At 43.8% G+C, this 12,043-nt stretch overlaps 1 long non-coding RNA gene across 4 annotated transcripts in view; it reads right to left on the reverse strand.

Annotated features, from left to right (window-relative positions):
• Nucleotides 1-227: 227 nt before the first annotated feature.
• Nucleotides 228-12,043, reverse strand: part of LOC119516664 — a 42,871-nt gene continuing 31,055 nt past the window's right edge. For 3 of the 4 annotated variants that reach the window (XR_005213345.1, XR_005213346.1, XR_005213344.1), the window contains one exon: nt 10,684-11,658. This is a non-coding gene — a long non-coding RNA (uncharacterized LOC119516664). Of the gene's footprint in view, nt 577-10,683; nt 11,659-12,043 lie in introns of those variants that run through there. The other variant, XR_005213347.1, reaches the window with a different exon arrangement.

Here is a 12,043-nt window from a genome sequence, read left to right on the forward strand (position 1 = left end):
TGTTTAATGTAACCATAAATAGCATTTAAGAGTTTGTGTTCCTTAGAAATTGCCAGAAAGGAAATAAAAATATAGACCACATAGTGGAAGAAAGGAAACAGCAAAACAACTGAAAAAAAAAAAAAAAGGCATATATGATGGGGTGGGGGTGGGGGCACAAATTAGATAAAATGAAATTAGCAGAATTAAGACAAAGCATGGTTTCCCAAGAAACAAACAAAACCCAAACCAATCAAATAAAAGTACATTGTTCTTTTGATGGCCACGCAGTGCGGTTTTACCGCACTCTCCCCTCATGGACGCCATCTCTCCTCCTCCTCTCCTTCTTTCTCATTAAAGATGGTGGCTCCTGGCCCTCAAGTTCTCCCACTCAGAGTCCTTCCGTCTTCCTAGGTGAGCCCAGGTCCTCATACAACATGGCGGCCTCACAGTCTTTTGGCTTCTTCATCTCTGCGCCCTCCTCTCCGCCACAGCCCTCAGGACCACGGTCCCTCACTGGACCATGTTACCGCAGAACTGTTCCACCTCCAAGAGTTATGAAATCCAGCACTTCTCCTTGCAGCTCTTGACATTTAGCTGTGAAAGGAGAGAGGACAAATTCAAGGGAAAGTTCTGTTCTTTAATAGGAGAGGATGAGATTGTTTAAGAAGCCAATGGAAGGGATGACAAGAAAAAGATGTGGATGAACATACTGGAAAGAAAGGGGAAAATCAATAGGAGCATGTTTTGAAGATGGTAGGAGATGAATTCAAAAGAAAAGGTGGAGACACAGGTCTTAGAGGTACTTAAACATGCACTTATGAAATCTACATCAAAGCAAGACTAAAGCAGTACTCAGATAAAAATTCTTAGACTTAATTTCATTGCTTAAAAAAGAAATAAAATGAAAAAACGAAGCATCTATTTCAAGAAGTTGGAGAAAGAACATAATATAAAAAATAAAAATACAACACAAATGAAAGATTTTTGGAGGCAAATCTGGAGAAATAAATAAATAAGTTCAATATTTGACTCTTTAAAAACATAAGAAAATAGTTGATATAATTAAGAAAAAAGATTAGGAATGAAAATGTGACTTGAACACACATATGTTACTTTTTAAAAACTAAACAAGTACTATTTTCAACCGTGCTAATAAATTTGAAAATCAGTATGAATAGAGTGTCTAGAAAATCTATAGATTACCAAACTGATTTAAGAACAAAACAACCCAAGTAGTTCAATAATCACAGAAAAACCTGAAAGAATTTCAGTGGAATAATTTGTACTCATACACACACATTATATATATATATAAATACACACACACACACACACACATATACATACATATATCAACCTACACATACAAATACACACACACACACACACATTATATGCACAAAAACAAGCTAAGGCCAGGTGAAATCCTTCATGTTTTCAGGGTCAAGATAATCCCACTCTACCCAAATCCACAATCCCTCATTTACAATTCTGAAATCCAAGACATTCTGCAAACACAGTTTTTTAGTAAAACACTTAAAAGCAAACCTGACCAGAATTCACATGGCAGCAAAATTTGACCTGAAATGATATAAGGCTATATATGATCTTTATTCCATTTATTGTTTACATGTTTGGCTGTGAAATATTAATATGTTTTATTATATATTGCTGCAGATCCCACAGGGTGAGATGTACAATATATATGTATCTTATGATGTTCTGAATTCTGAAAGATATCCGGCCCAAAGTGTTTCAGAGCAGACCTGTGGACTGTATAAACTGCCACAGGTTGTAGAAAAAATGATGGAAATTTTCTCAACTATTTTGAGAAGTTAGCATAACCTTGATCTAAAATTTGGCAAAAGAGAGATCATCCAAAAAAAGGAAACTGCAGTCTGATTTCATTTGACCATAGAAGCAAAAGCTTTTATAAAAATGCTATTTTTCACTTTTCCAACTTTGCTGATAGAAAATATGGTCATGTTTTAATATTCAAGTTTAACTATTAGTATCCATCCCACCATCATACAAACATCTCTTTTCCTTCCCTCTGAGCCCTCCTTTCATGAAAATTTCAAGCCTCTCAAGGACACTTAGTTGGGTTACTAGGTTTTTGTTTGTTTGTTTGTTTTTAAGGAAAGAGCTAGAAACCAGAAGGCCAAGTGTACTGTGCTATTATAGGTGTGCCACACTGTGTCTCTGTTGACAGCATGTGACCCAGCACCAGGCGTCATCCTTGTCCGTAGACCAAACCTTATCGGTGGCCCAGACACTCCCAGCCACCAGCAACTGGGGTTCCAGTGCTCCTGGGCCACTGTCACAAGCACCGGAGCGTCTGAGGCACCTACAACCCAGGCTAGTCCTACAGAAGGGAGAGGCGGCTGCCCTCCCACGTACCATGCCCATCTGCGGTGGCCCCACAGCCTTCAAGGCCTGAGCCTCCAGGGCTACTGTTCACTTCTGTAGCTCTCTCCATGGACACCCAGCCCGTCTCCCTAAGGCACCTGCCACCTGAGCCACCCTCTGTGACATGACACCCTGCTCCAAAATCTCAGTTTCTTGATTCTCAAGAGAGAAAGAAATCCATCTTTCACTCAGTCCACAGGCTTGCCCATTCCTGTCTGATATTAGTTATATTACATTCAGATGGAAATCTGAGCTGGCAATACGCAAATAAAACAATAGAAAATTGAATCACGCAAAGTAAAAGAGCAGTGCTCCGTAACTACATAAGGGTTATCCCAGAAATGCCATGTTAGTTAAGTATTTGTGGGGGAAAACTTAACAAATCATGCTACCACTAAGTCAAAGGAGAAGAATAACATCTTCATCAAAGATGAGGAGGTGACATCAACATGCATTGCTGATTTATAACAGTAACCATGAAAACAAAAACATTTCATAAACTAGGTATGGGAGATTGGTTCCTTGATGGGATAAAACAGTCAATATCAATAATTGCTAGTTAAAAAGAAGTGGCATTTCCATTGCTCTAGAATAATAAGACAAGGCTGCTTGCAATAGTGGTCATTATTTACAGTGTTCTAGAAGTTCTAGACCTGCACTGTCCAATATGGCAGCCGCTGGCCACATGTCTACAAGCACATGAAATGTGGCTAGTTTGAACTGAGACATGCTGTAAGTATAAAATGGGAAACTTAGTATGAAAACAAGAATGTAAAATAGCTCACAAATCATGCTTATATTGATTACATGTTGCAATAGTATTTTGGACATATTGGGTTAAATTAAAATAAATTATGAAAATTAACTTCACCTGTGTCTTAGTTTTCCACCTGCTAAACAAATACCACACAATAAGTTGACTTGAACAATGAGAATTTATTGGCTCATAGTTTTGAGTCTAAAAGTCCAAAATTGAGGTGTGAGCAAGGCCATGCTTTCTCCCTGAAGACGGTGGCCTTCTGGGTCAGTTGCTGGCAATCCTTGGGTCCCTGGCTTTTCTGTCACATGGGGAAGCACGTGGTGACATCCTCTCCTTTCCCTTCTGGGTTCCTTTGACTTCCAGCCTCTACTCCTCCGCATGGCTTTCTCCTTGTTGCTTTCTCTGTAAGGCCTCCAGTGATAGGATTAAGAACCATCCCGGTTCACTTGGGTCAAACACTAAAAATACCATCTTAAAAGGCCCTATTTACAGTAAATTCACACCTACAGGAATGGATTAAGAATAAAAGCATGTTTTTAATACATAGTTCAACCAATCATAAACTGTTTCTTTTTACTTTCTTTTACTGTGTCTACTAGAAAATATTAAATTACATATGTGCCTGGCATTATATTTCTGTTGGATGGCACTCTTCTAGACAATGTAATAAGGAAGAAAGAAAGAGCAAAAGAGCGAGGGAGCTAGAGTGAAAATGGAAGAGAGAGAAAGGAAGGAAGGAAGGAAAAGAAAGAGAGAGAGAGAGAGAGAGAGAGAGAGAGAGAGAGAGAGAGAGAGAGAGAAAGAAAGAAAGAAAGAAAGAAAGAAAGAAAGAAAGAAAGAAAGAAACTTAACCACAAGAAATAAGAAGGTGTAATTATTACCATTTGAAGATGAGATGATTGTTTAGATGATTGAATAAACCGATAAACTATTAGAAATAAGATGTAAAAAATAATTATTTAGAACATGAGGCTAAATGAAACAGAAACTGGCTAGGAAGGAAAGTTCATTTCCAAACTTACAGGATAGCAGGGGGTTTCATTGATTTCTTTTTTAATAAAGTAATTTTTAAACATGAAAAAAAGAAGTAACAATTATTTAGAAATTATTGACTTCTTTCTTGCCAGCATTAGCCAGGGAGAAAATATAATGAAAAATAAATCCCTTTTAAATATCCACAAAACATATAAAATATTTAAGAATAAATTTTTCATAAAATGTGAGACACATATAAATAGTTTAAAATGGCATGTGTTTTCCCCTTGCCCACAGCTGAGACGGTCTCTGAGAAGAAGGCTGACCTGCATTCGGTCTAAACCACTACTGGTCAAGTCACTTATTCTCACCAGACTAGCAGTTTTTAGTGCCTTTTGCCCTGACCTCCAGCCCTGGTGACCATCTATTGAACATAACGTGCAACCTCTGTTAAAAGAACATCAAACTCACCCTTGCTCGATGTTGGAGAAAATACCGCTTATGAAGAATTGCCCGAGGGCGCAGAACTGCACCGCTCTCCCCGAGGCTGAGATCTTCTCCTGGATTAAACCACACAGCCAGATTACTGTGAAGCTGCGATGCGTGTTCGGGTCCCTTCTGATGCTGTTGTCAAGAGCTTCACTATAAGCCAACGCTGAGGGACATTTTAAGGAAAGACCTTGGGAAACGCTTTAATTGTGGTGGGGCACACAGTGCGCTAACAGGGCTCCGCTGCCTTTTCATCCACCTCCATGCAGAACTTTTGTTTCTGGAGTCAAAACCAGAACTTGTTTAATTCTTCTGAGCCAGGGTTCTGCTTTTATTGGTTTTGGGGTAACATGATTCATGCAGTTGAGTCTCTTCCTACATCATGGGCTGCTGGAAAACTTAGGGCCAGATATGCAGAGCACTTTCATTGAATGTGGTAGAACCCACACATACAATTTAAGTAACTACCTTGTTACTGGCTCTGTCTCACCTTTCCTATCCTGATGTTCCTTTCACTTCCCTTCTTTGTTTCCTTATCTGAGTAAAGGATACTCAGTACAGCCTGATGCATGGGTTGAAGTTATGCGCGCACTGCTTGGTTTGTCTCGTCTCCTATCCCTTTAACTTTTACATGGGGCTGGTTCTGCTTTCCCCTCATGAAAATTAGGGCATCTCATTAATTGTCTCATTGTGGGGTAATAAAATGTCTCTTATGATAGTCAAAACTTGAATATTGATTTAAAATTAAAACTTCTCATTCTTTCCCAGGTTAGGTACAAGGGAAAGATAGCAAGTCTGCTCATTTCTTCTCCCACCCCTGCCTTCAACTTTTCCACCCTCATCATACTTTTATAAGACTAGACTTTCAGGAACCAGAAAAGTAGTTTCAGGACTAGTAAATTAGGGTGATCTAGCCAGGGTGACCAACTGTCCCATCAGTTGGGATACGGGGCTTTCAGTGCTAAAACTGGAGGGTCCTCAGCAAACAGGACAACTTGTCACCCTAGAACCAACTATGGCATCTAGGCCTGAGGGATGCTTAAGCTGACTCTTTGGCTGGAAATCTCTCACCTTTGATGTGGGCAAGTACATTTCTATTCTGGTTGGAAGTTTGCAACTCCTGCTGCTGCACCTAGACATCAGCGTAAACCTCCATATTTTTCTACCTGGGTCCCGTCCTACCTCCCAGGGGCCCCTTTTACAGGCTCAGAGATTGCCCCAACATGAGTCTCTTGCCCTTGGCCCACTGCTGGGAAACACTCATGCTTCTTTGCCAGATCAGCCAGCCAGCCAGCAACTCACCCTGTTTCAGTTTGCTAAAGGTGCCAGAATGCAATATACCAGAAATGAGTTGGCTTTTACAATAGGGATTTGTTAACTTACAATTCACAGTTCTTAGGTGATGAAAATGTCCAACTCAAGGCATGAACAGCATGATACCTGGATTCTGAAGACAGGCTGCTGGCATCAGAACACCTCTGTCACATGAGAAGGACATCTGCTGGTCCCTCTCTCCCAGGTTTCATTGCTTTCAGCTCCTGGCTTCAGTGGCTCCCTATCTCAGCTTCTGTGATGTGTCCTCATCTCTCAGCTTCTCTGGGGCTTCTCTGAGCTCTCTGGGATTTTGCTGTGTGTGTAAGGACTCCAGTAAGGGGATTAAGACCCACCTTAAATGGCCTACCCACAGTTGGTCTGCAGCCACAGGAATGGACCAAAGGAACACGGCCTTTCCTGGGGCACATAACAGCTTCAAACCACACCCTCTAGAGTCAGACCCAATCTGCTCTGTCCCCCAAACAATAGAGGACCCACATCAATATTATACTCTACAAATGGTCCTGTTGAAGCCCCTTTCCCTTAGGGAGATGAAATTTAAGTACTTCCCATCCCTTCCCCATAAGAAGGTGAGACTCACAGAAAAACTCTCCAAAATTCCTCCGCACCCCATACCACCCTCCACAATTTCTTTTATAAACTCCAATTCCCAATCCTTTCATACCCTATGAGTGAATGAGAGTTTAAGATTGCCAAACTGGCTGTCTGAAACCTTTGTAAATTCTGCATTGTTGTGGTCACCTCATTTTGGAGACTGGAACCTATTCTCTTAGGGAATTATCTAGGTTTTTCATTTCGACATGCTGTTATACGTCCGCACACATGTGTATGTATATACATTTATGCATTTGTATTGAGGGTCTGACATTCACTTTAAAGACACATGATATTTTTCAGCATTGGGAGCATGGCCAGCTGGCGGACGGGGTGGAGGAGGAAAGCAGGAGTGACTCTGTTTGGCTGCCTCAACAGGCTCATGACATTTCTCGCTGACCTTGTGTCACTTTTGCAGAGGAAAGTGCAGCCTGTGCTTCTGCACCTTTACTTCATCATCTGAAAAGCCAACGCCTCATTTTCTGTATCCATATTTGAGAATGCAACTCTTTGGACTTATCATTTTGACAAACAGTGCATAGATTGGGGATATTTTTACCTTTGACTCATCAAGGGCAGTGATGTGTAGGCTGAGGCTCAGTGAGGATGTGAGAACATTCCTTACTAAGTAAACCTTTCATGACTTTATTTGGATGCTAACTTTAGTATCATTTAATATAGGAGGGAGTTTCTATATGGTTTTTCTGAATCCATAATAGCACACTTTTAATAGCCTGGAAAGGCAGGGTAGAGAGACCTAATCCATGGCAGAAGCCTACCATCTTCCTCTTGTGTGCAGGGCAAACCAAAACAAGGCTCTGGGAGCCCCCAGGACCCAGAACCATTGAGCTGTGTCTTGCCTACTAGCTTGATCTGGAACATTGGACTTCCTAACCTCCTAGATTAAATAATCCCTTTGGCCCTTAAGACAAGGACAAAGTCCCTCAAGAAAGCAGAACCCCTGAGAACCAGTCTTCTGTGTGATGGCACAGGGCAAAAAACAATTGGCTCTGGGGACATGGAGAAGACAAAGGGAGGAATCTAAGCTAACAGGGAAGGGGTGATGCATTTCCTAAAGGAGAAAGCAATGGAAAAGTAGCTGATTTGGAAGATGTGGAGTTCAGTTTGGGACATTTTGATGTTTTAAAGGGGAACTACCAAGTGAAGTAGGCATTCAGAGCTGAAATTCAGGAAAGACATTGGCTTATAGACTCAGATCTAACAACCATAACCTCAAATCCAGGGGTATTTTTTACTTCTTTCTAGGAAATCATCTAGTTTTTAGTTTTCAGGAGGATTTCAGGGCTGATGCTGAGCTGTTCTCACATTTCAAGTGACCAGAATCTCCAGCAGTGGTCTGTGTTAGTGTTTCCATTGCTGCATGCATTAGTTTGCTAGGGATGCCATAACAAAGCACAACAAACTGGTGGCATAAAACAACAGAAATGTTTTCTTTTACAGTTATGTAGACTAGAAGTCCAAAATCAAGGTGTCAGCAGGGCGATGCTCCCTCCAAAAGTTCTAGGGAGGAATCCTTCCGTGCTCTTCCTAGCTGCTGGTGGTCCCAGGCATTGCTTGTCTTTGTGGCAGCATAACTCCAATCTCTGCCCCCATCTTCCCATGGCCATCCTCCCTCTGTGTGCCCATTTCCCCCAGTGTTCTCCTCTCTCTGTCTGTTTCTCTGTGTCTCCTCCTCTCCTTAGAAGGACACTGGTCATATTGGATCAGGCCCGCCCTAATTCAATAGGACCTCATCTTAACTTCATTACATCTACAAAGACCTTAGTCCCAAATGGGGTCACATTCACAGGTAACAGGGGTTAGGACTATCTTTTTGAGAGACACAACTCAACCTATAACACTACATAACAAATTACTACACACCAGTGGCTTAAAACAGCCCACTTTGATACCTCATGGCTTCTATGGATCACAAGTCTAGATACGGCTTAGCTGAGTCCTCTGCACTGGGTCTCACAAGGCTGTGGTTGAGCCTGTGTTCTCATCTGCAAGTTTGACTGGGGAAGAATCTGCTTCCATGCTCACTCAAGTTATCAGCAGAATCAGTCTGGGGGACTGAGAGCCCAGCTTTTTCTGGCTGTCAGCTGGAGGTCTCCACATGGGTGCTCACCTGATCAAGCCAGCAAGGGGAGTCTCTAAAGCAAGTCTGCTAGCAAGACCGAGCCATATGTAACATCATCACAGGAGAAACATCCCATCACTGTTGCCGTATCTATTGGTTAGAAGCACCCATTCTCAACAGGTCCCACCCATCCTCAACAGGAGGGAATGACACAGGACAAGCACATCAGGAGATGGGGGTCAGGGATAGTCGCCTTAGAGTCTGTCTGCCACATGTTGCCTGGAAGGGAAAGACGTGGGAACGTATTTGAAAAGCATAGCAGAACGAGGCACAAAAATATCCACCACCCATTCTGCTATGGTCAGCCAGATTAAAACATGCAATAGATCAGGAATTTTGGCAGCATGGTGGGAAAAATAAGTATGCTAACTGCACGTATTACCCAGTTAATTTCTGTTGTTCCTTGTTAAATAAATTCATTACTATAACTCTATTGTAACAGTACCTACCATACATTTTACAACTTTTGAGTGTGTGTGGGGGGTGAGGGGGGTGCAAATAAGCCAATCTTACAATAATCCTTAAACTGTATTGCCAGGGATATTCTTGGGAGATTATATTAGCATAAGGATCTGAATAATGAATGAGCACAGTGATTGGTTAAAGACTAATTTGGTTGATATTTCCTACCAGAAATGATGGAGGGGATGAGATGGTGGAGAGAGGAGAAATCTGAAAATGTCCACAATTCGATAATCAGTAAATATACTTGAGGTATTATATACATGCTCGTTGGTAAACATTAGATCACAGATACCCCCCCCCCCTTCGTCAACAGCCTCCACAAAGAGATGTCCAGCCACCGAGGGCCTGGAGCTTTGGCCCTGGTTGTCCCCATGTGGCCTGATCAGCCTCCCACGCCAGCACCCCCTCTGTAAAAGCTGGCGGAGCCTCTCCCCGGGCTGCCGGTGAGAGGCCTGTGCAATTTCATTGCTGTCTCTCCTCCACTAGAAGCACCATCGCGACACTGCCATCTGTTCAGCAACATGGCATCCCAGCCACCAGGGACGTCACTCAGGACATGAAACTGGGTAAGGGGCCATTTCCTCTTGACGTGTTAGAACTCATCTCCCCACTAAAACAATAAGGGCAGGCATGCCCTCTTTATTAGAGACCCAGCTAGCATGGCAGCAAATATTTGTTCTTAGCAATTGTTTGATGCCAAGTGTGTTTGGTAGTAATTGAACCCAGCCTGCTTGAGGAAATTCTCTGCAAAGCCAGATTCCACGAGAAGGGCCTCTGCCTCGTCACAAACCAGCAGAGGATGTGCCAGTTTCTATTTGCCCATAGAAACAAGCCTGTAGGGAAAGACGGCTCTCCCAAAGGGAATCTCCCAAAGGGACAGATCCCCCACCCCAGACAAAGACAACAGAAACTTTAAGAAAACAACGTTCAAGCCACCAACGGTAGAGAAGGTGGTTCTTGGAGGATAGATTGAGTAAACATTTCATTTCATGCGGTCGCAGTTGACTCGTCTGGGGGGGGGGGGTGGCGGCCGGTAGCTAAATCCTAGGCTCCCGGGCTTGCTCTGAAGGTACCGGCGGCGGGGGCTCTTTCCCGGAGGCGAAGGCGAGGAGGGGGATTTGGCCAGGTCCCCGGCGGGGGGGCGTGCAAGGTGTGGAGGGCGGCGAGAAGGAACAGGCAGGACACGGTACTTGAGGGATGATGAAACCAAGAGAGCTTTATTAGGCGAGAACACAAGCTTATATTGGGCGATTAGAGGGCGGGGTAGCTATAGAGGTCGAAGGCTTGGATTGGTTCAGAGAGGGCGCGGAGGTTGAATGACAAGGGGCGGGAGTAGTTTTGGTAACTGCGCATGCGCACTGACGGTGGGGGAGTTACTCTGGCAATGGGGAGTGTCAGGGGCAAGATAAGGGGGTGGGGAAAAGGCGGTTCCCTCCGGCAAGCCTCCCCTACGGTGGTATTTTGGGTGAGGAAATGGGGCCTGCCTCCGGCCTCACTTTCCCAGGCCTGGGGGGCAGTGGAGGGCGCTGTCGCCCGTGCCCACCACCCTCCCCAGGGGCTGATCAGGTCCCCCAGCCCAGGCCCGCCAAGTCGAAGCACGTGATCAGTATCCCGCAATTTCAGGCTTTGATCCTTCTGGATGTCCTTGCTCTTTGTTTTGTTTGTTTGTTTGTTTGTTTATTGCTTTCTGAATATAGGACTGTTTGAGAAAGCACAATACCATTTATAAAAAAAAGAGTGCATGAGATTTTAAACCACATGATACCGGGTCTAAACAATAGTCTGTTCATTTATCAGTTGCCCACCTTTCAACAAAACAGTCTAATATCCCTAAATCTTTGTTTTCTCATCTGCTTAGAAGGGGAATGTTAAAAGGTCCTCAATCCCACAGCTCTATTCCAATGGGCACGTGTTGGAGGTGGGTGTGAGACTAGCATAGAAGCATCATACACTTAGAATAGCAGAGCTGAAGTCAGCTTTTCACCCATCATACCCATGTCAGCACTCCACATGCCTGGAAACTAAGGTCCATGGTGGAAAAGGGAATTGTCCAAGTTCTTCCTCCAGAAAGCCTCAACATGTTTTAGTCTCCTGCTCACAGCTGCCAGTCAGGGGAGATTAGTCAGAAAAATTAAAAGTGAGCATGCTTGTTCCATGGCTGAGAGCCTCACTGCTGGGGGACAGGGTGACGGGAGAGGGTGGGGTTGAGGGTGGGCACAAGTTTGCTTGGGTCATGGAGCGTCACAGACACCTGTCACAGGCTGTGCCCCAAACCCCAGCCAATGGCAGCTTCCTACTTGACCTTGATCTACCTAGCAGGAATCTCCTGCTTCTGAGCATCACACTGTCCCCTCATTCCAGACTCACAGGGTCCAACCACATGTTCAGAAGGAAAGAGACGGCAGCAGCTTCACGGACATATTTGTTTACTCCATTTGCCGATATGCAGTTTGCATAATATTGAATCTGGAAAGGACACTGCATTCACCGACAGGAGTTTTCCCAGCTGGAAAAAAGAGAGAGAGAAAAAAACTAGCTTTACATTTTGGGGTAAAAATAAAGACACCATTGCCACATGCCAGGATTTCTGATGGATGGTTCGCTGGGTGGGGAAGGCCACGTCTGCGGTCAGGCCACACTCCCGGATCCAAAGTATTGTTGGATGGCTTTCCCATAAACACTGTTGGCAGCTCCAGGGATGGCTCTTTTGGTAGAAAGGATGTGCTGGAATGAAACGTGGGCCTCCAGCCAAGACGCATTTCTTTCTATAAAACAGAAAGCACGCACGTGTCGGGATGCAAGGAGCCAAGCCTCTCTGGAAGGAGAGGGACCGTCTTCAGTGTCCCTGGAGGATGGGAAGGGCCAAGCGGAGCTCGGATTTGACCTGACAC

This window comes from Choloepus didactylus, chromosome 20 (assembly GCF_015220235.1).
Source record: "Choloepus didactylus isolate mChoDid1 chromosome 20, mChoDid1.pri, whole genome shotgun sequence".
Taxonomy (NCBI): Eukaryota; Metazoa; Chordata; class Mammalia; order Pilosa; family Megalonychidae; genus Choloepus; species Choloepus didactylus.